This window comes from Heterocephalus glaber, unplaced genomic scaffold (genome assembly GCF_053883595.1).
Source record: "Heterocephalus glaber isolate CG9 unplaced genomic scaffold, H.glaber_assembly_v1.0 deba00000936, whole genome shotgun sequence".
NCBI classification, from domain to species: domain Eukaryota; kingdom Metazoa; phylum Chordata; class Mammalia; order Rodentia; family Bathyergidae; genus Heterocephalus; species Heterocephalus glaber.
In genome coordinates, this window is record NW_028258172.1 from 1,009,790 (window position 1) to 1,031,964 (window position 22,175).

Sequence of the window (22,175 nt, forward strand, 5' to 3'; positions counted from 1 at the left end):
AACTTCTTGATGATCTTCTGCATTCTGTTTGCCAGTAACTTATTAAGGATTTTTCCATCTATGTTCATTAGTGAGATTGGCCTATAGTTCTCTTTTTCAGTTGGGTCTTTCTCTGCTTTGGGGATCAAGGTGATGCTTGCTTCCAGAAATGCATTTGGGAGTATTGCTTCCCTTTCAATTTCACTGAAGAGTTTAAACAGTAGTGCCAGCTGTTTCTCTCTAAATGTCTTGTAGAATTCAGCAGTGAAGCCATCCGGGCCCGGGCTTTTCTTTGTTGATAAGTTTTAATTATATTTTCAATTTCATTGGTTGATATTGGGTTGTTCAGAATTTTTAGGTCTTCTTCATTCAACTTTGTTAATTCATATGTATCTAGTAATCTGTCCATTTCTTCTGTGCTTTCCATCTTATTGGCGTATAGGTTCTGGAGGTAGGTATTGGTGATCCTCTGGATTTCTGCTGGGTCTGTTGTAATTTCACCCTTTTCATTCCTAATTGCATGCATTTGGGCCTTTTCTTTCCTTTTTCTGATAGGGTTGGCTAAGGGTTTGTCAATTTTGTTGATTCTTTCGAAGAACCAACTCTTGGCTTCATTGATTTTTTTGTATCATTCTCTTTGTTTCCATTGCATTGATTTCTCCTCTGATCTTTATAATTTCTTCCCTTGTATGAGCTTTTGGGTTGTCCTGCTCTTCTTTTTCTAAAAGCTTGAGGTTCAGCATCAGGTTGTTTAATTGGGCTCGTTCTTTTTTCCTAATATGCATATTCACTGCTATGAATTTCCCTCATAAGACTGCTTTCATTGTGACCCATAGATTCCAATATGTTGTATTGTCATTGTCATTTAATTGAAGGAACTGTCTGATTTCTTCTTTAATTTTCTCCGTGACCCATTGGTTATTCAGAAGTGTGTTGTTCAATTTCCACATATTTATGAAATTTTTCAAATTTCTTTTGCTATGGATCTCCAATTTCATCCCGCTATTTCTGAGCATATACAGGGGATAACTTCAATTCTTTGCACTTACTTAAACATGTTCTATGTGTGAATATGTGGTCTATTTTTGAAAATGACCCATGTGCAGCTGAGAAGAATGTGTATTCTGATTTTGTGGGGTGGAAGACTTTGTAAACATCTGTTAAGTTCATTTGTTCAAGAGTTTGATTGAGTTCTAGTATTTTTTTACTTATTTTTAGTCTAGTTGATCTATCTATTTGTAACAATGGGGTGTTGAGGTCCCCCACTACAATTGTATTAGTGCATATATGACTTTTCATGTCCGTTAGTATTTATTTTATATAGTTGGGTGCACTAGTGTTTTGTGCATAGATATTTATGATTGTCATCTCTTCCTCTTAGATTGTTCCCTTTACCAGGATGTAGTGTCCTTCTTCATCTCTCTTAATCAGTGTTGGTTTGAAATCTACTTGATCTGCCAAGAGGATAGCTAGTCTTGCTTTTTTTCAGGTTCCCGTTGCATCTAGTGTTGTTTTCCACCCTTTAACTTTCAGTCTATGAGTTTCCTTTTGAATGAAGTGTGTTTCTTGTATGCAGCATATTGTTGGATTTTGCTTCTTGACCCATTCTGCCAGTCTATTTCTTTTGATTGGTGAATTGAGATCATTAACGTTGATAGTTATGACTGAAACGTATTGACTTGTCATTGCCATGACTTTTTCTTTTTGTTGGGTTCTCCCCCTTTATATTTAATTTCTTGTCATGCCAGATGGTTTCATTCTGCTTTGCTTCTTGGGGTTGTTATCCTCAATGTCTGTTCCTTGTTTACTGTGTAAAATTTTTTGGAGTGCTGGTTTGGTATTCACAAAGTTCCTAAGGTGCTCTTTGTCATGAAAGTATCTTATTTCTCCATCCATTTTGAAAGATAGTTTTGCAGGGTACATCAATCTGGGTTGGAGGCTGTTTTCTTTTAAGGCTTGGAATATGTCACTCCAAGCTCTTCTTGCCTTGATGGTTTGTGTTGAGATGTCTACTGTGATTCTGATGGGCTTTCCTTTGTATGTGATTTGTTTCTTTTCTCTGACTGCTTGTAGAACTTTGTTCTTCTGTTGAGTTTCTGGAATCTTAACAATTATATGCCTATGTGTAGATTTTTTTTGATCAAGGCTATTTGGAGTCCTATATGCCTCACTTATCTGTATGTCAAGCTCTTTTCCCCTGCTTGGGAAGTTTTCTGCCGTTACTTCTTTGAAGAGTTTTTTTTTTATGTCATCTGCACTCTCTCCTCTTTCTTCATTGACTCCAATCAGTCTTATGTTATTCTTCTTTGAATCATCTAGCTGCTGCTTGATTGATGTCTCAAGTTCCCTTATAATTTTGTAGCAATTTTTCTTTTCCTGCTCATTCATTGCAATCTTATCTTCTATATCTGAAATTCTGTCCTCACATTGGCTCATTCTGCTGTGTAGACTTTCAGTGGAGTTTTTCATCTCCTGGAAATATGTTTACATCTGTTTTATGGATTCGGTTTGTTTCCTATGTTGGGATTTCATCATGTTCTGAGCTCCTCTCTGGATTTATGAATCATGTCTTGCACCATGAACTCAATCTTTGCAGTTATCTGAGTAATTATTTCCGATTTCATGTTTTGCACATCCCCTTTTGTTGCCAGTTCAGTGGGTCCAGGTGGTTGAGTATCAGAGTGTTCCATCTCATTTCTCTTTGGGGTTGCTGTAGGTGATCTGGAAGTCTGGTTTTGAGACTTATTTATGTGTTTTCTCATTTTGACTGTGGGCCGGGGTGGTGCTGTTGGCACCTGTAAGGATCACCTCCTCTGAGCTGGGAGAGGTGGGACAGGCTGGGAGCAGCGGTAGGCATGATGGCCCAGAAGCCCCTTCCTCTGGGCCGGGAGTGGTGGGAGGGAAGGCGGCCCAAAGCCCTTTCACCTGGGCTGGAGGCAGCAGGAGGGATAGTGTCCAGGAAGCCCCTTCCTCTGCACCAGGAGCAGTGGGATGATGGCTCAGAAGCCCCTACCTCTGGGCTGGGAGTGGCAGGACCCAGTACCGTGGTCTGATGGTCCGGTGTCCTCTGCGTCTTTGTAGTGTGGAACCAGGTGGCAGTACAGAGGAGCAGGGGGGGCTGGGGTGTCCAGTGGATTGCTGCCGGGGCGAGGACTGCTTCAGCATGTTCCGAGTGACTTGCGACCTCGGTAGGGCATCCTCAGACCTGCCTGTCTGCAGCAGGCTGATTCGGCGTGTTCTGCGGGAGTCCTCATACTGCATTTTAATTGTTTTTGGTCACTAATATTTGGCCCAAGATGTATAATTGAATTTAAATTACATGTGTGTAATGAATGAGACTCCTTTCTAATGTTTTAATGATATTTTACTCATTTTGATATTTTGTTTAACTTATGTATAGTTGTTGCCATTTAAAAACTATTTACACATTGAATCTTGCTAGTTTTTACAAAAGGTATTCTGTTTGCTGGAGCGTACTCATAGTTCACACCAAGAGGAAGCCTAGTTTAAGTAGTTTTAGATAAAAATCTATTGTATGTATAATAAAAATAGTCAGTGAATTGTTATCAAGCATACATAGCTACTTGGTTTTGTAATCTCTGAGTATACCTAAGTACAGGTATAATTCCAGAAATGTTTTACCAAATATTATTTAAGTATCCCAAGTTTCCAGAAGCTGAAGTCACTTTGTAATTGGTTATGTGTAGAAAATTCTGTACAGTAGATGATCTAAGTGCGTTTTGTTGTTTATTACCATTTCCAGGATTTCTGCATTTACCAAAGTTAGGATGGATATAGTACATGGGCACAGAACACTGGTTATGTCACTGGGGAGTTTGAGTTCTACAGCCACTCAATCATCTCAGAGTCAAAAAGTCTCCTTGGTTGTTTTGTTTTGTGATTTTTTTTATATCACAAGTTAGGATTGGTAGGTGGCTATCTTGCTCAGGACTCACATAAAGCTCAACCTTCTCTGAATTGCTATTTCACTAATATAGGGCACCAAATAATCCAAATACTGAAAATCTCGTAACTCCCAACTTGCTAGATATCCAAACTGTGAGTTCATGTTCTCTGAAATCAAAGAATGAATTATAGGAACATCAGAGGTTAAGAGTAGGAAAAATTTATTGAGGGAAAGATAGTTTCTGCCTAAGAGAGACAGAAGGAGGACCAGAAAGTGGGTTGCCCACTACTTCATTTCTCAAAGGTGTTTTATGGGGCAAAGCCAAGAGGTGAGGTGGGTAGAAAGTGGGAAAAAAACCTATGTGATCTAATGAAAAATCACAAGGTGGGCATTAGGTGGGACAAAACCATGATCAACCAATAAGATTGCAAGTATACTTGCCTAGGTAATATTGATTAAATGGAGATCAAATGGGGAAGCTAGTCACCTAGCAAGCATACATGGATTTCCCAGAAGGAATGTGCTAGCTAGAGATGGTTTGGTCCCCAATTGAGGTGATTGAGGTCTATTTGGAATATCAATCACTGTTATTCATCCTTAGGGGAACTAGGTGGGTGTAATAATGTCTCTCTTTATAATGTTAACCTTCAGTGAAGGTGCCTCAATTGTTTTCTATGCTGAGGGCGCAGCCTTGTCTAACTTCCTTATAATTTTTAGCTAACAAATTGTCTGCAATATTTGCACCTCTGTAAAAGTATCCCAAACTGCAGTTAGGGGAGAAAGGGCATAATTTTTATCATCTAATGGGTTTGACCTGAGAAGGATCAATGTGGGGGAAACTGCAGTTATGGGCTTTCTCCAGAGAGCTAACCTAATGGGCCTCAGAGAGAAATTATATTGTAGTTTAGCAGTTATGAACTTTCTTTACAAAGTTGATCTAGTGTATTCCAGTAAAAAGAGTCTAGCACATTTGTCGTTGGTTCCATTCTGTATGACCGCTTCAAATTTGGCAGCCTCTAGGCAAGAGTAAATAATTTTTTAAGAAATTAGAGCATAGATAATCTAAGCATGAGCCCTAGAATGGACAGGCAGGTTAAGGAAAGAGCCACACTTAGAAACTGAAATAGTGGTTTTAACCTCCTGGCTCTTAGTCTCTTTTACTGATGGAGGTTATCTATAAGTCTGATGTTTTATCATAAGTCTCTCTAGTTATAGCTATAAGAAGATAGAGACAATTTGAAGGACAATTTTAGCTAAAAATTTTTTAAAACTTTTGTTTATCTCATACATTTTATTGTAGTTTGCTAGTGATTGGAGTTCCTTTTTATATCTAGCTTTATTATTATGGTCTTGACTTAATATTTTTAATTACACTTTTCTGAAACTGGATATTTAAGACCAAGTTAAAGTGAGACTTATGTCAATTAAATTAACCTTTTGCTGTTTATTAAGGTCAGTTAAGTTTCCTCAGGCATTACTTTGGAATCATGTATAGAGCCTCTTAGCTCTTCTGTCAGTGTCACCCATCAGGATAGATCATGGCCTTGTTTGACCATGTTACTTTCAGCAAAAGCACAGGAAACTTCCCTCTTGGTGACCCTCCTTTGGCACACTGTACATTTGTTGATTTTGTCTGGTGTCCAGCAATCTCCCTGTTCAGGAGGTTGGGTGACTCACCAAAGACGTAGGATCCTATAGAAAAGATTCCCTCGTGTCCTGGATATCTCATGTCCCTCATTGATCTTTGAGGGCCAGGCCAAAATATTGTCTGTCTTAGCCCAGTTACCTTTCTAGTTCTGGTCTCTAAACTTTAGTTGTTGAACACCCAGAAGAGAAGATCAGTGATATTAGTACTGTAATGGAAGCAGTGAGATTAACTATTATAATTTTATTTAGACATTAAGCACTTTTGAAATATAAAGTACAGTTAGAGGACTAATTTTTTTAAAAATAAGCTACCTTTATTTTAGAAGTTGAATCCCTATAGAACGTTAACAGACAATAGTTATATATTATATAGAGAAACTTGAGATCAAGAGCCACACATAGTATTTTAGCATAGAAATTATGATGACATTATCTTTGTAACACTTACATGTCCATCTTAGTATGAAATAGTCTTTAGCCAAACACCTCCTTCTGATTACAAGTCATTAAATGACACAAAGAAAACTGTCTTTTAATTTGTTATTGTTTAATAAGATGCTATCTAAAGAGAACATACATATTGGCCTAAAAATGCAACTTAGAAGTTTACAATGTCTAGCCTTTAATTTTAATAATGTCTAGCCAAACAATTTACATTGTTTGGACTCTTTGATGCCTGAGCATCTCTAAGTATAGTGACACATATAACATATATAAAAACTATTATTTAACCAGTGATCTCATGCTGGCTTGACCTGTACCTCTTATCACAAGTAGCTAGAGTGCAAGAGAAAGAAATACCTGAGTCAAAAAGATTATTACCATAAACGATATCTTAGAAGACCTGTACACCTGGAAATTATAAATATATTTGGTATGTCATGAAATTAGCAATAATGAGTGTCACAGTTATATGAAACTCTTTGTCCCTTTAGTTTTGTATAAACAGCATCTTTTAATAAAATTGTGTTTTCCCACAGAAAACTTAGCCTTTTGGACATGACCACTGTAAACATATCACAATAATATGTTTAGCAATGTTCATTTGGGGTGTATTTTCCATAAGGCTATGGAAATTATTGGGGACTCTTTTGTGAACAAAGGCTGGAGAAATATTTCCAGGCAGCTGCTCTCTTATTTACCAAGGGAAGTCCTGTCCAGTAGTTTTTTTAAGCCCAAGGGTCCCCATTTACTTACTTTAACAAATTTTTAGATGATCTATGAGAACCAGACCATTAACAATTAACATATTATTTTTGACCAATGAAAGATTCCTGAGTTATTATACACAGACAACAACACATATTTTTACAACCAGTCTTAACATCATTTTGATCAGTTAGCCATCTGGGTAGGATATCTTTAACTCTAATGACAAATATCTGTAAGACAATTTAAGTTATAGGCAAACATCTTTAAAAAATCCAAAAGGGCCAAAAGAAGAAAAAAATATTGTGCTCTAACAAAACAGCTGTATGTATTGTGACAAATTGAATGACAGACAAACACATATATGACAACTTGTTTGTAAACCAGATTGTACTCAGATATATTTGGGCAAGTCCAATTATAATAACTTTTTTATAATTTTTAGGTCTGTAACTATAAATAAGCCTAGTCAGAACTTTTGTAGGTCAATTAAGAGATCTCATAATAAGAATCAGAAGAGAAAAAAAACATTTTATACTTGTGAAAGAAAGAATATTTTTTAAAGATAGGCCCTAGGCTAATGGTTTGTCTGATTGGAATATCTAGCTATTTAGGCTTTTTATTGTTGCTTTGATAGCCATAGTTGTTGAATAGTCACAGCTGATACCAATGCTGCTGTTTTGATAGCCACATGTAATTTTTCCTCTAGAGAGGCAGATTGTTACAAGGCAATTTTAACTAGTTTTAGGAGTGGGTGCATAGGCCAGGTCTGGCTGTAGAAAGAGACTTGATGGCACCCATTGGAGCCAAGTATGTATTTTAAACAGTGGGAGAAGAAGGCCTGTCAGGGTTTTGATCTGTCCTATTGCAGATAGCTACTTATGACAGTTTTGTATTTAAATTTTGCCTGTGAACCTTGGACCATACTTAGCTATACACCTTTTTTGGAGTCTCAGCAGATCTTTGATAATAGTGGCTGGCCTGGCAAGATGTCTTGGAGAGAAATCATGACAAGAGAGGCAGTCCTCTGGGGACTGGGGCTGTGTCTATTTTTAAACACCCGTTTTTATTTAAAACTGTTGTTAAATTCATAAAGTTTCATAAGAATTTTTTTTTTGGTACCAGGGATCGAACTCTGGACCTTGCGCTTGTGAGGCAGGTGCCAGAACCACTAAGCTAAATCCCAGGCCCATGTTTTGTTTTATCAAAGAACTTATCTGTGTTTTAAAAGTTAATCAGTTTGTCTTTTGTTATAAAAACCAGTTAGCATCATTCCTGAAGGGAGAGGGAAGAGGAATTAATCTTTAACTTTGCCTAAGGACTAAAAGGCAGATAAACTCGGACTAAAACTTACATATTTATTTTTGAAAGTTTTAAGATTAAATCTAGACTAGCTTTTAAATATGGCCCAGAGATAAGTGAAGGTCATTTTTACTCTGGAAGAGTTCCTAGGAGGGGAAACTTATAATTCTGGAAGCTTGTTCCTGAAATCCAGCAGCCACAGAGGAGAGAATTGCCTTGAACCAAACACTTTTGAAAACTGCATTATTTTTAGGGGCAGGGAAATAGAGAAAGAACAGAAGAGTAACTCTATGTATGGCATAAGAACTAAGTTTTAAGTATCTCAAGTGTAGAAAGACAATTAAAATCAAGAGCTTTTTCAGATTGAATCTAATCTAGCAAAACATGTCTCAAGAGACAAGAGCTATGATTGAATCTAACTGCATTACTAAGCAGAAAATTAAACCAATAACCAAACAACCTGAGTGGCTGATTTTTTAGCCTCTTGAAAGAGAATGAGAGAGAAAATGAAAGTGTTAATCAGGTTGTCAAGTTAAAATATGGGTATCTAGGGCCGGGGATTTAGCTCAGTGTTTTCGCCACCTGCTGCGCAAGTGCAAGGACCCGAGTTCAATCCCTGGTACCAAAAAAAAAAAAAAAAGAAAAAAAATATGGGTATCTGTCTTTTGGGTTTCTTTATAAACTGGTAGAGGAGTCATGCAATCTCACTATATCCTGCTATCCAAAGGTGACAAAAGCCTAGAAATTCTTAGGAATTCCCTAAGCTGTTTTATTGTCTTGGGCTATGGGAGGGAAAGAGTTGGTTTTATTCTTTCTTTCCCCAGTCTTCAGGTTTCCTTAGATATGATAAGGGCCAAATATTTTACCTCAGGGCTGTAAATTTGTTCTTCAGATCTAGAAACCTTATAACTGCTATCTGCTAGAAAATTTAGCAGAGCATGGGTGCCTTGGCTATAGAGCTCTTCTGAGGGGGCATATGACAGTATACCATCTACATTTTGCAAGACTGTCTTGGGAAGATCTATAGTATTTTCTTTTATCAAATCAGGAGCTTATCTTTCTCCTAATAGTTGACAATTGAGAGTAATTGAAGGGCTTACTTCTGATCTTTCTTAGAACTTTAAGAATACATGTCTGAAAGTCTTCTGTTCTATTTTCCTATCTGGTTGGAAGGCCAGTGGGTGCTTTGTATAGGGACTACTTGGTCTCTAGTAGGAACTGGCTGTTTCCCTGGCTGGCTGTCTTCTTCCCTTCTAAAATTAAGATAAAATTTGTCTTTAAATGTAGTAGCAGCTTATAATACTACTTGTCTCTCACTAGAAGTCAATGTTTGATTTAAAAGTAACATTACATCTTTCTAATCTAGTGCATAAATCTGAGTAAGTCCTATACAGACCTCAGTGTACTTATTAGGATTGTCTGAAAAACTTCTACATCTCCTTTGTTTGAATTGGCTTAGGTCACTGAGAGGAAAGGGCATATAAGCTCAAGTAGTCTCATATTTGCCATTTATTTCCTATAAGGGATACTGTCTTTGAGGGGCATGAACAACTTAGTTAAGGATGGATATAGCCTCTTAGAGGTTTTATTTATGGCTGGCCTAGAAACTCCACCCTTAACACCTGGTGGTCAAGGCTTTGATTAACTTTGTTTTGGAAACCTTATCAGGTTCTAAATGGCAAGGAGTAGCCTCAGGCTTAGTGGTACTGAATGCCTTAAGAGCAAGAAGTTGTCTGGTTTTCCTGCTGTTTACAATTTGAACACAAGCAAGGATTACTTCTTAATGCAAAGAAAGTCTGAACACAAGGCAATTTTGACCACTTTCTCTCTTTCTTCCAGTATGGTTTTAGTTGGGAAACAACATCATAATCAATACTTTCCTCTGTATTCTATTTTGGCTCTGGGGGTAGCCACATCATGTGACTTTGACATTGAGTTTTCTAGAAGAAATCTAAGAGAGAAAATTGCATCCCTTTACTCTCTACTTGATTTCTATGCCCTTGAGTCTTACCCCAAGCTGATTTCACTGGAGGGTGGGTGGCTGCCATCTGGAGAGGGACACAAAAGATAAAATTGGACTGGACTCTTCACCCTTTTACTGGCCTTGATCTTATCTTCCCAGGAAACTCCCGTTCCTACCCTCATAGGTACTTCTAAACCACAAGTTACAATTGATTCCAGTTTTAATAGTCATGTATAAAAAGGAAGCATTGCTAGCAAAACCAATAATCAAGAGATTTAACCACTGCTTTCTAGTTCTTTGAAAGGGAGAGAGGAAATAGGTCAACAGTCAAATTAGAGCACTGTTTTGCCTGAAAAGAGATCACCTTTAGAGACAGGTACAGTCTAGTATATGTTTTAGAGAGAATCTGCCCTGGGCCCTAGGCTAGAGAAGCCTCCAGACATTCTTCTTATCTAGTCACCTAGGCAACCTTCCTTAGTAGCAAGACAAGGCTACTCCTTTAAGGTCCACTTTAAATTCTCTCGGTACTTGAAACTCACAGGTTAAACTTATGTTCATTGCCTAGCAGCCACAATTCACATGTTAGTAAAGACACTTTTATCTGTTTCCTATGTGCACATGAAGGAAGAGAAAGGCTAACCAAAATCTCCTTTTTAATCTAATTAGCATATAAAAACACAAATGGAATTCACTAGCTGTTTTTTCCACATGTAAGATAAAATAGTTGCTCTAAGTTGCCTTAGCCTGACTTTCTGGAAGGAGAGGCAGTCTAATTGCAAGGTGGTTAATTCCAAAGTTAACTCCCAATGGGGAGTTTCTAACTTACTAAGACAGAGAAAAAATCCAAATAAAGTTTAAGCTGTTTAAACATCCAAAAAATCACCACGTAATACTTTACAAGTCCACAGTCAAAGTTCCAAAGTCCACAACCTATCAGCAAGAATATTTTTCTCACCTACACACATAAATGATGCAGTCCTGACCTAGGAGGGGAGAGAGAAGGTTGGGGTAGTTTCTAAGCTATCAAAGATTTGTTTTCTGTGTCTGTCTAGGGGTCTATCTTACTAGTACAGAGAAGGCAGTCCAAACCTGTAGCTCAACTCTTAATGGAGACTTAAGAAAGGTCTTGGATGACATCGTTTCAGGTCACTCTGAGACAGAGGATACCTGATGATCACTGACAGAGTTACCTTTCACCTCACTGAGAAGTGCAGGTAAGGACAACAGGTAGATATGGGGAGATTTTCTGCTGATTACTCAGTTGGGCTGTTGGGATATAGTTTCCATTGAGGTACTTTTGGGTATCAGCCAAAGAGTAGCCCTGGCCATGACCCCTCAGTTGTCACCTAAGTTTTCACTAGCTCCATGCAATCAGAGATCTAGCTCTGGAAAGTATTCACTTGTCTGTCTGGTCTACATTCCATCTGCCATTGGCTTCAGTGGGAATGGGGATTCATCAGAGGGCACCTGAGGAAACCTATCCTCTGCTTTGAGAGTAGCAGCTGCCCTAAGGGCAAGCACTAGCTGGAAGAGGAACCACTGTTTGTTTAGCATTCTATAAGGGACAGATAAAATCCTGAACTTTTTACTCAAGATGATTTCATAAGAGACCTATTTTACAGCATTTTTAAGCAACTAAGTCTAAATGTGACATAAACAAAATGTGAATAAAATGTAATTTTAATGAAGGACAATGCATCATAAGAGAAACAAGCAATTTGCAAAAATTTAAAACATACAAGAAAAATTTAAGACAATTTTGAAACAAAAGCCAGAAATCTATGAAACAAAGGCCACAATTTATGAAACAAAAAGAATCTATGAAATAGAAGGCCAGCATCTATGAAACAAAGATAATCTATAAAACAAGAACCAGAATTTATGAAACAAAAAGTTATAATCTATGAAGCAAAAAGACCAGGAAGTTAGAACCTATGAAACAAAAACAAACTCTTACCTCCATCCAATGATCTCAGTGTAAGAATGACAAAATGATATAGGGCATCAAGTAATACAAATAATAGAAATATTGTAACTCTCAACCTGCTATATATCTGAAATGTGAGTTTATGTTCTCTAAAATTGAAGAATGAATTCTAGGAACAACAGAGGTTAAAAGTAGAAAAAAAAATTTTTTTTGATACTGGGGAGCAAACTCAGGACCTTGAGCTTGTGAGGCAGGTGCAGTGCCACTGAGCTAATCCCCAGCCCTAAGAGTAGGAAAAACTTATTTAGAGAAAGATGGCTTCTATCTAAGAGAGACAGAAGGGGAATTGGAAAGTTGGTTTCCTCCCCATACTACTTTTCAAAGGTGTTTTATGGGGCAAAGCCAAGAGGTGAGGTGGATATAAAGTGGGACAAAACTATATGATCCAATGAAAAATCACAAGGTGGGTGTGAGGTGCAATAAAACCAGGATCAACCAATAAGTTTTCCCAGGTGATATTGATTAAATGGCGATCAAATGGGGAAGCTAGTCACCTAGCAAGCATACATGGATTTCCCAGAAGGAATGTGCTAGCTAGGGATGGCTTGGTCCCCAATTAAGGTGACTGAGGTCAATTGAGAATATCAATCACTTCTGTTCATCCCCAGGGGAAGTAGATGTGTGTAGTAGTTTCTCTCTATAATATTAACCTTCAGTGAATGTGCATCAATTGTTTTCTATGCCAAGAGCCCAGCCTTGTCTGTCTTATAATTTCTAGCTAACTTAGCTGTCTGCAATATCACCATGCCATACAAATGAGCACTTGGTTATAATCTGCCCTTTGTTTCTGGTTCCTGATTATTTCTTTGAAGTGGAATTTCTTATTTGAAATATATGAACAGTTTTAGGGTTATTGTTGAGAGAATGAGAATGAGCTGAAAACATGAACACCCAAGGCTAGGCCTTTATTAGGAGACAGGGTGCCAGGCTGTCTCAAACAATGGCAAGAGGAGTGGCCAGGGGCTGGCTAGGTGACCTCTTATATGGGCAAGGGGCATAAGGAGGGTGTGTGTGTGTGTGTGTGTGTGTGTGTGTGTGTGTGTGTGTGCATAGTGGAGGTAGATGTTTGACTGCAGCCAGAGGTGAGGTTGAAATCCATTGGCAAGTTTGAATTCCTTGGTGGGAAGGACTATAAGTGGGAGAGCTTCATGGCAGGAAAGTTAGGTTATTGTTTCCCTGAGTGATTTATTATCTGCCAGGAAGAGGCATTTAGGAGGTGGGGCTGCCAGAGCCATTTTATGTAGCAGAGAGCTCTATCAATTGTGTCATATATGTTTCCCACAACCATTTGCTGTTAATATTTTGGCACATATTTTCAGTCTCATTTTCTCTCTCTCTCTCTCTCTCTCTCTCTCTCTCTCTCTCATACTTTTTTACTGTTGAAAGTAAGCTGCATCAAGAAATTTCATCCCTAAATAACTCACCATGAACCACCTGCAAATGACATTTTCCTACATATCAACATCAGTACTATCAAGAGACTGAAGAATTTTTTCATAACAATATCTGATTGTTATATTTCTAAAAGGTTCTCAGTGTCACCATTTCTCACCTTTTTTTCATTCTAAACTGCCCCAGTCAGCTAGTTACCCCAGTCAGAGCCCCCCCCCCCCACTTTCCTCAGGGCTTAAATTACTATTTTCTGATGTTGTTGAGATGATGGTGATACAAAATTAAGAATTCCTCTAGTTTTATATTAAATCTGTCTTTCTAATAGTATTCATATCCATTCACCTCTCCTTTCTTTAAGTCACATGATACCCTTAATGGAGAAAGACTATAGTTTCAGAAGGTTAAACTTACTTTTTCACCTAAATAACAATTGTGCAAAATGCCTGTGCCTATATGCACACCTTATGAACCCCAGCATGAAAATCGAACAGTCTAAACTCAGAGTAAACCTAGAAAAGACTCTTGTACAAAACCATATTTCGTTTTTCTGTTAGGGAGGAGACTGGGCTTTAATTTGTTACCATGGCAACATTACTTTTCTTTCTACCTACTGTAATATTTGGCATATTTTTTTTCATTTTCCTTTTAGTCTTGATTTCGCACTTTTAAACTCTGTCAGAGCTGTTTCAAACAGATGATAATTAGAAACTTTGTTTTGCACAGTTAATTACCTGGACTTTATTTATCTTCATCAAATACAGAAGAGCTTAACTATAAGTGAAACTGACCACATTTTCTCTGGATGTCTTTCTGGAATTGGGGAGATCCTAAGTGCCTTTCTCCATCATCTTTTGTAACACATCAATAAAGAAGATTTAAAGGGTTTTTCAAATTTACTTTAAAACTTCTAATTATGATCTTGGAATTAGAGAGGGACAAAAGAAATTCAAGATGCCCTTCAAACCACTCCTAAGTTTCTGTGTTTTTTATTTTTCATGCACAACCTTCTTCATACTTAGTAATCTTAGAAAGCTGAAGTTTCCAGTTGTTTCACAATAAAAATGGGGGGAAATTAGATATTCTTTCTATTTACTGGTCAGTGAACACATATAATCTGAAGTCATCCCACAACACCGATGATGAAAAAAAGTGACTTAAAAAAATCTTTATGGCTGAGCTTTAAGACAACCCTTAGATAAGCTTTCAAAGCTCTGTGATGATATTCAATAAGGAGTGGAATAAGAAGCCAACTTGAGTCATCTCATAAGCATTTGTAAAATTAACAAATTTCTAGGACTGTAAAGATATTGACTCATTACGTTGTATTTTGTTCACAGCCCTGATGTATAAAGTTCTATGTAGAAAGAGAGAAAGTAACACAAGAAGTGTGTCATATAGCCATAGGGATCGTTATATTCAAAATATAGAATAAAATATACTACAAATCAGAATTCTTATTAAAACAGTTTTGATCTTATTAAAACAAGTTTATGTAGTACACACAAAAATTATTCACTATACTAGTATATAGATATGAAATGCTTATTATTAGGCCACAAAAAAGAACAGGAAGATCAACATTGAGAGCTGCTTACAAGTGAGGTCTGTGTTTTTCCAAATATATTTTATTAGTGCCCATTTTATAAAATATTGTGTTTTTGATCTGATATTTTCAGCCATGCATGTAACATATTTTGATTATATCTATCCCATTACTCCCCGTTCATCTTCCTCACCTCTCCTTAGTTCCTTCTTGTCTAATAATAGTCTCACTTCTACTTTCATGTGTTCTTTTTGTTTGTTTTTAGACTCCACATATTAGGAAAAATATACAATATTTCTAAATTTTGTTTATTTTGCTTAACAGGATGATCTCCAGTTACATCCATTCATGCACTCATCTATTTTCCTGCAAATGACATAATTTTTTTCTTTTTTGTGTGTGCTATTGCAGATTGAACCAAGGGCCTTCAGACATAAGATGTCTTTCCGTGTTCTAGTGTCTTCTTAATTTCTTTCTTGGTATTCTCTAATTTTCATTTTAGAGATCTTTTTATCTCCTTAGATTGATTCTTAGGTTTTTTTATGCTATTGTGTATGGAATTATTTTTCTGGTTTCTTTCTCAACTATTTTATTATTAGGGTGTAGAAAAACTATTGATTTTTTTAATGATGATGCTGTATCATGCAACTTTGCTGACTTTTTAAAATCAGTTCTAACAGTCTTTTTGTGGGGTCCTTACTATCTTCTTCTATACATAGGCTCTTATCATTTACAAATAAGGATAATTTTACTTCTTCCTTTCCTACTTTCCTACTTGTAATCCTTTTATTTCTTCTTCTTATATAATTGCTCTGGCTGAAATTTCTGTATTGAATAGGAGTAGAAAGGATGGAAATCCTTGTCTTGTTCCTGATTTTAGAGGCATCACTTTCAGTTATTCCCAATTCAGTATGATGTTGGATATGATATGTGATAAATAGCATTTGTTACATTGAAGTGTGGCCCTTCCATATCTAGTTTGTTCAGGAGTTTTATTGTGAAAAGAGCTGAAAAGTTTTCAGGCTTTTTTGTGTCAATTGAGATGGTCATGTGATTCTTATATTATTGACTTTATTTGTGTATTGTACTTTATTCATTTATTTATGGATATTGAACCACTGTTTTATCCCTGGAATGAAATGAATTCAAAATCATAGTGTATGATCATTTATAACATGATTTTGAATTCAGTTTGCAAGTATCTTATTGAAAATTTTTACATCTGTGTTAACCAAGGATATTGGTCTATATGTTTTTTTCTTTTGTTGTGTTCTTGTCCAGTTTTGTTATCCCAGTGATATTGGCCTTCTAGAATGAGTTTGGAATCATTTGTTACTTTTTTATTTCATGAAATATTTTGTGGAGCCTTGGTATTAATTCTTCCTTATAGGTCTGATAAAATTCAGCAGAGAAATTATCAAGTCCCAGGCTTTTTCTTGTTAGGAGACTTTTTATTATTTTTTCAGTATCCTTGCTTGCTAGTGATCTGCTAATGTTTTTATGTCCTATTGGTTTAACTTAGATAGGTCATATGTATCTGTGAATTTTTCTGGTTTTCTACATGCTCCAATTTATTAGAGAATAGGTTTTCAAAATAATCCTGAATTATCTGCTTGATATCATTGGCATCTTTTGTCATATCCCCTTTTTCATCTATAATTGTATTGATTTGAGACTTATCTGTCTTTTGGTTAGTTTGGTTAAAAATTAATCAATGTTGTTTAACTGTTGAAAGATTCAACTTTTTATTTTATTGCTCCTGCCTATTGTTCTTTTAGTCTCTATTTCATTAATTTCAGCTGTGTAATTTTATTATTTCTTTATTTTGTTTGGTTTGATTTTGGTTTGTTCTTGTCCTGAGATTTTGAGATGCAGCATTAGTTTTTTTTATGTGTGATCTGTTGGCACTCATAGCTACAAACTTCCTCCTTAGAATTGCCTTCACTTTATCCTATAGATTCTGGTATGTTGTGGTTCTACTTTCATTTGATTTTAGGAAGCTGATGATTTGTCCCTTGATTTCTTTAATGACACACTGATGTGCAAAAGTGAATTATTCAATCTCTATGTATGTGTATAAATTCTGTAATTTCTCTTGCTGTTGATTTCTTATTTCATTCCATTATGCTCTGATATATTTTAAGAAATTACTTCAATTTGTAGTATTTGTTAGGACTTGCTTTGTAGCTTAAAAAGTGATTCATTTTGAAGAAAATCTAATGAGTGGCTGAAAAAAAATGTATGCTCCAGTTTTTGATGTAATGATCTATAGACATATATTTAGTCCTTTGATCTATGGCATAGTTTAACTCTGATGTTTCTCCAATAAGGTTTTGTTTAGATGACCTATCTATTGGTGAAAGTGGAATATTGAAGTCAATCACTAATATTGTTTTGAGACCTACAGATCCCTTTATGTTGCAAAGTATTTTTTTTCTGAAATTTAGTACACCAATATTCAGTGCATATTTATTTATAAAAGCTATATGTTCTGGGTGCCTCTCTCCTTTTTTCATTATGTAATGGTCTTCTTTATATCTTCTAATTTTTTCTTAAAGTCTGCTTTGTCATGTGTGAATATAGCTACTTCTGCTTGTTTTTGGATTCCATTTTCATGGATATTGTTTCCCTTCCTTTCATTTTCAATCTACATGTCTTTGCCAATGAGGTGAATTTCTTGCAGGCAGCAGAGTTGGGTCTTTTTTTTAAAAAATCCAGTCTACCAATCTGTCTTTTTATTGGGGAATTATTCTCATTTATATTCAGAGGTATTATAAAAAGATATGTTGTAATTTCTGTCATTTTGTTCTTTTTCTAATGTTTGATTATATCCTAATTCTCAGTAGTTTATCTGCTCTTCCTCTTCTGTGCATAGTATTCCTGCAAGTATCTTCTGGAGAGTTGGCTTACAGGTTATAAATTTCTTTATGCTAATCTTGGAATATCTTCATATCTACTTTGATTTTGAATAATAGATTTGCTAGATATAGCAATCTACATTAGCACTTAATTTATTTCAAGGGTGAATACATAATTCATTGCTCTCCTTGCCTTTAGCATTTCTACAGATAACTATTATTCTGATGATTTTTGCCCATTTAAGTAACTCAGCTTTTCTCTCCCATAGCTTTGCATATTATTTCTTTGTTCTCTGTTCTTAACATTATAACTATAATGTTTCATAGGGGATTCTTTTCTGGTCATGCTTCTTTGGGTTTCCAAATACCTCCTATAGTAGGATCTCTATATTTTTCCTAAAATTTGGAAAGTTTTCTATTGCTACTTTATTGAATACATTTCTATGCTTTTAGTCTGAATTGTGGCACTCTTTTTTACATCAAAAATTACTAAATTTGTTCTCTTAATTGTACACCACAGTTCTTGAAATTTTCTTCAAATTTTCTTGTTTTTCCTCCATTAATTTCTAGGCATGATAATTTATAAGCCATTCAAGACCTGCAATTCTGTCTTCTGCTTGATCTGTCCACTGACTTTAATATGACTTATGAGTATTTCATTTCTAATACTTTTCAGGGCTTATATTTTATTAGTACATGTTTCTGGTACATATTGCATTCCTTGTGAGGAGTTGGTACATGTACATGATATATCTTTATTTTTAACCCTTACCCTTTCCTCCTTTTTTGAGCCATCCCTTCATCACTTAATCCCCTTCCCATAGGAGAAAGATTTATCTCCCTATATCTTATTATCCATCCTTTAATTTGCTCTAAAATTATATTTGGGGTTTCTCATATAAATATCTCATATGAGATATTTAAGCTTGTGGGTTTGATTTATTTAAGTTAATATTATGGTCTCAAAGTATATCCATTTTCCTAAAAATGACTCGTGTTTACCCTTCCTTATGGCACAATAGTACTGCATTGTGTGTAAATAGCACATTTTTTTATCCATTCATCTGTTGATGACCACAAAGATTTCAAGATTTAACTATTGTGAATTGTGAAATGTATGTATTGTGAATACATACATGGGTATGTATGTATCATTGTAATATGATAAATGTAATTTTGGGGGGAAGATAGCTAGAAGGTGAATACCTAGGTCAAAGGGAATTTCTATTTTGAGTTTGTTGAGGGATACACATTCTGACTTCAGTAGTGGTTGTATTAGTTTACATTCTCAACAACAATATAGAGAGTTATTTTACCCCTCTACCTATCCATCATTTGTTATTATTTGATTTCTTAATGAAAGCCATTCATTCTGGAGTAAGATGGAATCTCAATGTGGTTTGAATTTGCACTCTCTAATGGCCAAGGATGATGAACACATTTTCATGTGTCTAAACACATGAAAGCCCTTTGTAATTCTTCCTGAGATTTGTCATTTCATTTGCCCATTTTTTTTTGCACTAGCTCTTTTACTTTGAGGGTGTCTAATATTTTTTAGTGCTTTACATATTCTAAATATTAATTCTCTGAGGAAAAACTGACAGAAATTATTTTCACATTCTTTGGAGTGTCTCTTCACTCTGCTGATTTCTTCCTTTGTTGGGCAGAAGCTTTTTAATTTGATATGATGCTACTTGTTGACTCTTGGTACTATTTCTTGTGTAATTGGGGTTCTGTTCAGAATGTCCTTGCCTACACCTATTATCTCAAGAGTTTTATAAGATTTATTTTCCAGCAGATTAAGTGTTTCTGTTTTAACACATAGATCATTGTTATATTTTGATTTTAGTTTAGTACCTGGTGAGTGAGAGCTATCAGTCTAGATTCAATCTTCTACACATGAATAGTCAATTTTCCCAGCACCGTTTACTAAAGAGGCTACTTTAACTCCAGTGTATGTTATTTCCCCCTTCGGTAAAAGATCATAGTTTAATGTGCCTGGGGTTATTTTTGCATCTTCTACTGACCTCCATGGATCCATGTGTTTGTTTTTGTGCTGATATCATGGTATTTTTATCACTGTAGCTTTGTAGTTTATAATTTCAAATATGAAATTGTGATGCCTACTCCTTTGCTCTTATTTTGCTTTTGCTCTTCTGGGTCTTTTCTGGTTCCATATCAATTAAAGACTGTTTTCCCCAGTTCTCTGGTGAATGCTATTGGTATTATGTACAGAATAGAGTTTCTTTCTATTTTTTTTAGTTCCCACTCACTTCTTTCCCTCCAACTCTAACTCAATTTTCTGCAATTTCATTCTTGTTATTATAATTCTTAGCTCATGTTTATGACATATAATTTTTACATTCATTGAGGTTATTAGGTTCTTGAATATAATATCTTAATTCTACTTACTTTTCCTTCTACTCCCTTTATCTCCTTGCCTCCAATCTCCTGGATCCTTTCACATTTTCAATAAGTCTATCCTCTTTCTTTCTATCCATCCTTTATCATCCTCTTTGTACTTTGCCTTCCTCAAATGAGAGACACAATACAATATTTATACTTGTGTGACTGACTTACTTTACTCAACAATGTATTTTCCAGATACATCCATTTTCCTACAAATGTCTCAGATTAACCCTGTTTATAGCCAAGTAGTGTTCCATTATGAGTTGTCACAGTTCATAACCATGGTGTGGCATAAAAGATGAGTGATTACTTGGAGTCAGTGTCCAGTTTAACCTGCATGAATGCCTAGAGGGACTGCCTTTTACCTGGGACCGCTTAACTTGAGAGAGTCTCAGGAAAAAACCCCCCGATCTTCAGCTTATGTGGCTTTTTATTGATAGATCTAAGAAGCAAGAATAAAGGACAAAATAAGAGCACCTGTGCAGGAATTCATGTAGAGTTAAGGTGAAGGATAGGAAGGTCACAGTGGTATGTTACAGGACTGACTTTAAGGATAATCTAAATAATTAATTGGAGTAGGGAGAGAACAATGGACAGAGCATACATTCCTTAAGCCAATGTATTTTGACCCTACTTGGACTTGTGTCCCCATACGTTATCTTTAATCTTTAACTGTGCATTCCAGTAGGTTTTAGGCTTGTGGCCTCAAAAGTCCCTTTATCTCTGCATATCCATCTCATTCATAACTCTGGCCAAAGCCTCAACAATGTATAAATACCACATTTTCTTTATCCATTCATCTGTTGATTGGCATACATACTGGTTGCAGGATTTGTATTATTTCTTTAGCTCTTTGCAGAAGATACTTAGAAAGGGAATAGCTGAGTTATATGGAATTTCTAATTTTAGTTCTTTGAGAAATCTCCATACTGATTTCCATGCTGGTTGTCCTAGTTTGCATTCCCAGTAGCAATATAGGAGGGTTCCTTTTTCACCACAGCTACACAGCATTTGTTATTTGATTTCTTGATAATTGCCATTATTTTATTTCTGGCATAAGATAGAATCTTAATGTTGCTTTAATTTTCATTTCTCTAATGTCCAGAGATGTTGAATATTTGTTCATAGATTCGTTGTCCATTTATACTTCTGAGAAGTGTCTGTTTATTTCAATTGCCTATTTCTTGATTGAGTCTTTTATTTTAGGTGCTCTAATTTTTTTTGAGTTATTTGTATATTTTAATTATTAGCCCTCCATCTGAGAAACAGCGGAATAACTAGCAAATATTTTTCCCAGTCTGTAGGTTGTCTCTTCACTCTACTAATTGATTTCTTTGCTATGCAAAGTTTAAATTTTTTTTTTTTTGGTACCAGGGATCGAACTTGGGATCTTGTGCTTGCAAGGCAGGCAGTGGATCAACTGAGCTAAATCCTCAGCCCAGAAATTTTAAACTTTGATGTAATTCCATTTGTTAATTCTTGTTATTATTTCTTGTGTAATTGTTTTTGTTTTTAAAATGATTTGTTCCAACTATGACTTAAATGTTTTATCTGTTTCATCTTCTAATAGGTTCAGTGTTTCTGTTTTAATGTTTAGGTCTTTGGTGAAGTTTGTTTTTAGTTTAGTATGTGGTGAGAGATATGAATCCTGCTTGAATCTTCTGCAAACACATATCCAGGTCTCCAAGCACCATGTGTTAAATAAGCTATCTTTCTTCCAATATGTGCTTTGTCCCCTTTGTTAAAGATCAAGTAGCTGAACATATCTGGGGATGTTTCTTTGTTTTCTATTCTGTTTCACTGATACACATATGTGTTTTTGTGCTTGCACAATACCTTTTTTTTTTTTGCTTTTCCACAGTCACTTTGTGACATGGCTTGAAGTCTGGTATTGTGATGCCTCTTATTTTGCTTTTGTTTCCCAAGATTGCTTTTGCTATTCTGGATCTCTTCTGGTTCCATATGAATTTTGGGATTGTTTTCTCTAGATCTGCGAAATACACTGTTGGCATTTTGATTGGAATTACCTTAAATCTGTT

The 22,175-nt window shown here is 35.7% G+C and overlaps 1 protein-coding gene across 6 annotated transcripts in view; it reads left to right on the forward strand.

The window, feature by feature from the left end:
- Klf8 (KLF transcription factor 8) overlaps nucleotides 1-22,175 on the forward strand; it is a 376,029-nt gene that overhangs the window by 291,824 nt on the left and 62,030 nt on the right. Inside the window, exon 4 of one of the 6 annotated variants that reach the window (XM_087208130.1) lies at nucleotides 11,000-11,161. The exons of 4 other annotated variants lie outside the window; for them this stretch is intronic. The gene's annotated coding sequence lies outside the window, so the exon portion shown is untranslated. The remainder of the gene's footprint in view (nucleotides 1-10,999; nucleotides 11,162-22,175) is intronic. One more of the 6 variants, XM_087208131.1, reaches the window with a different exon arrangement.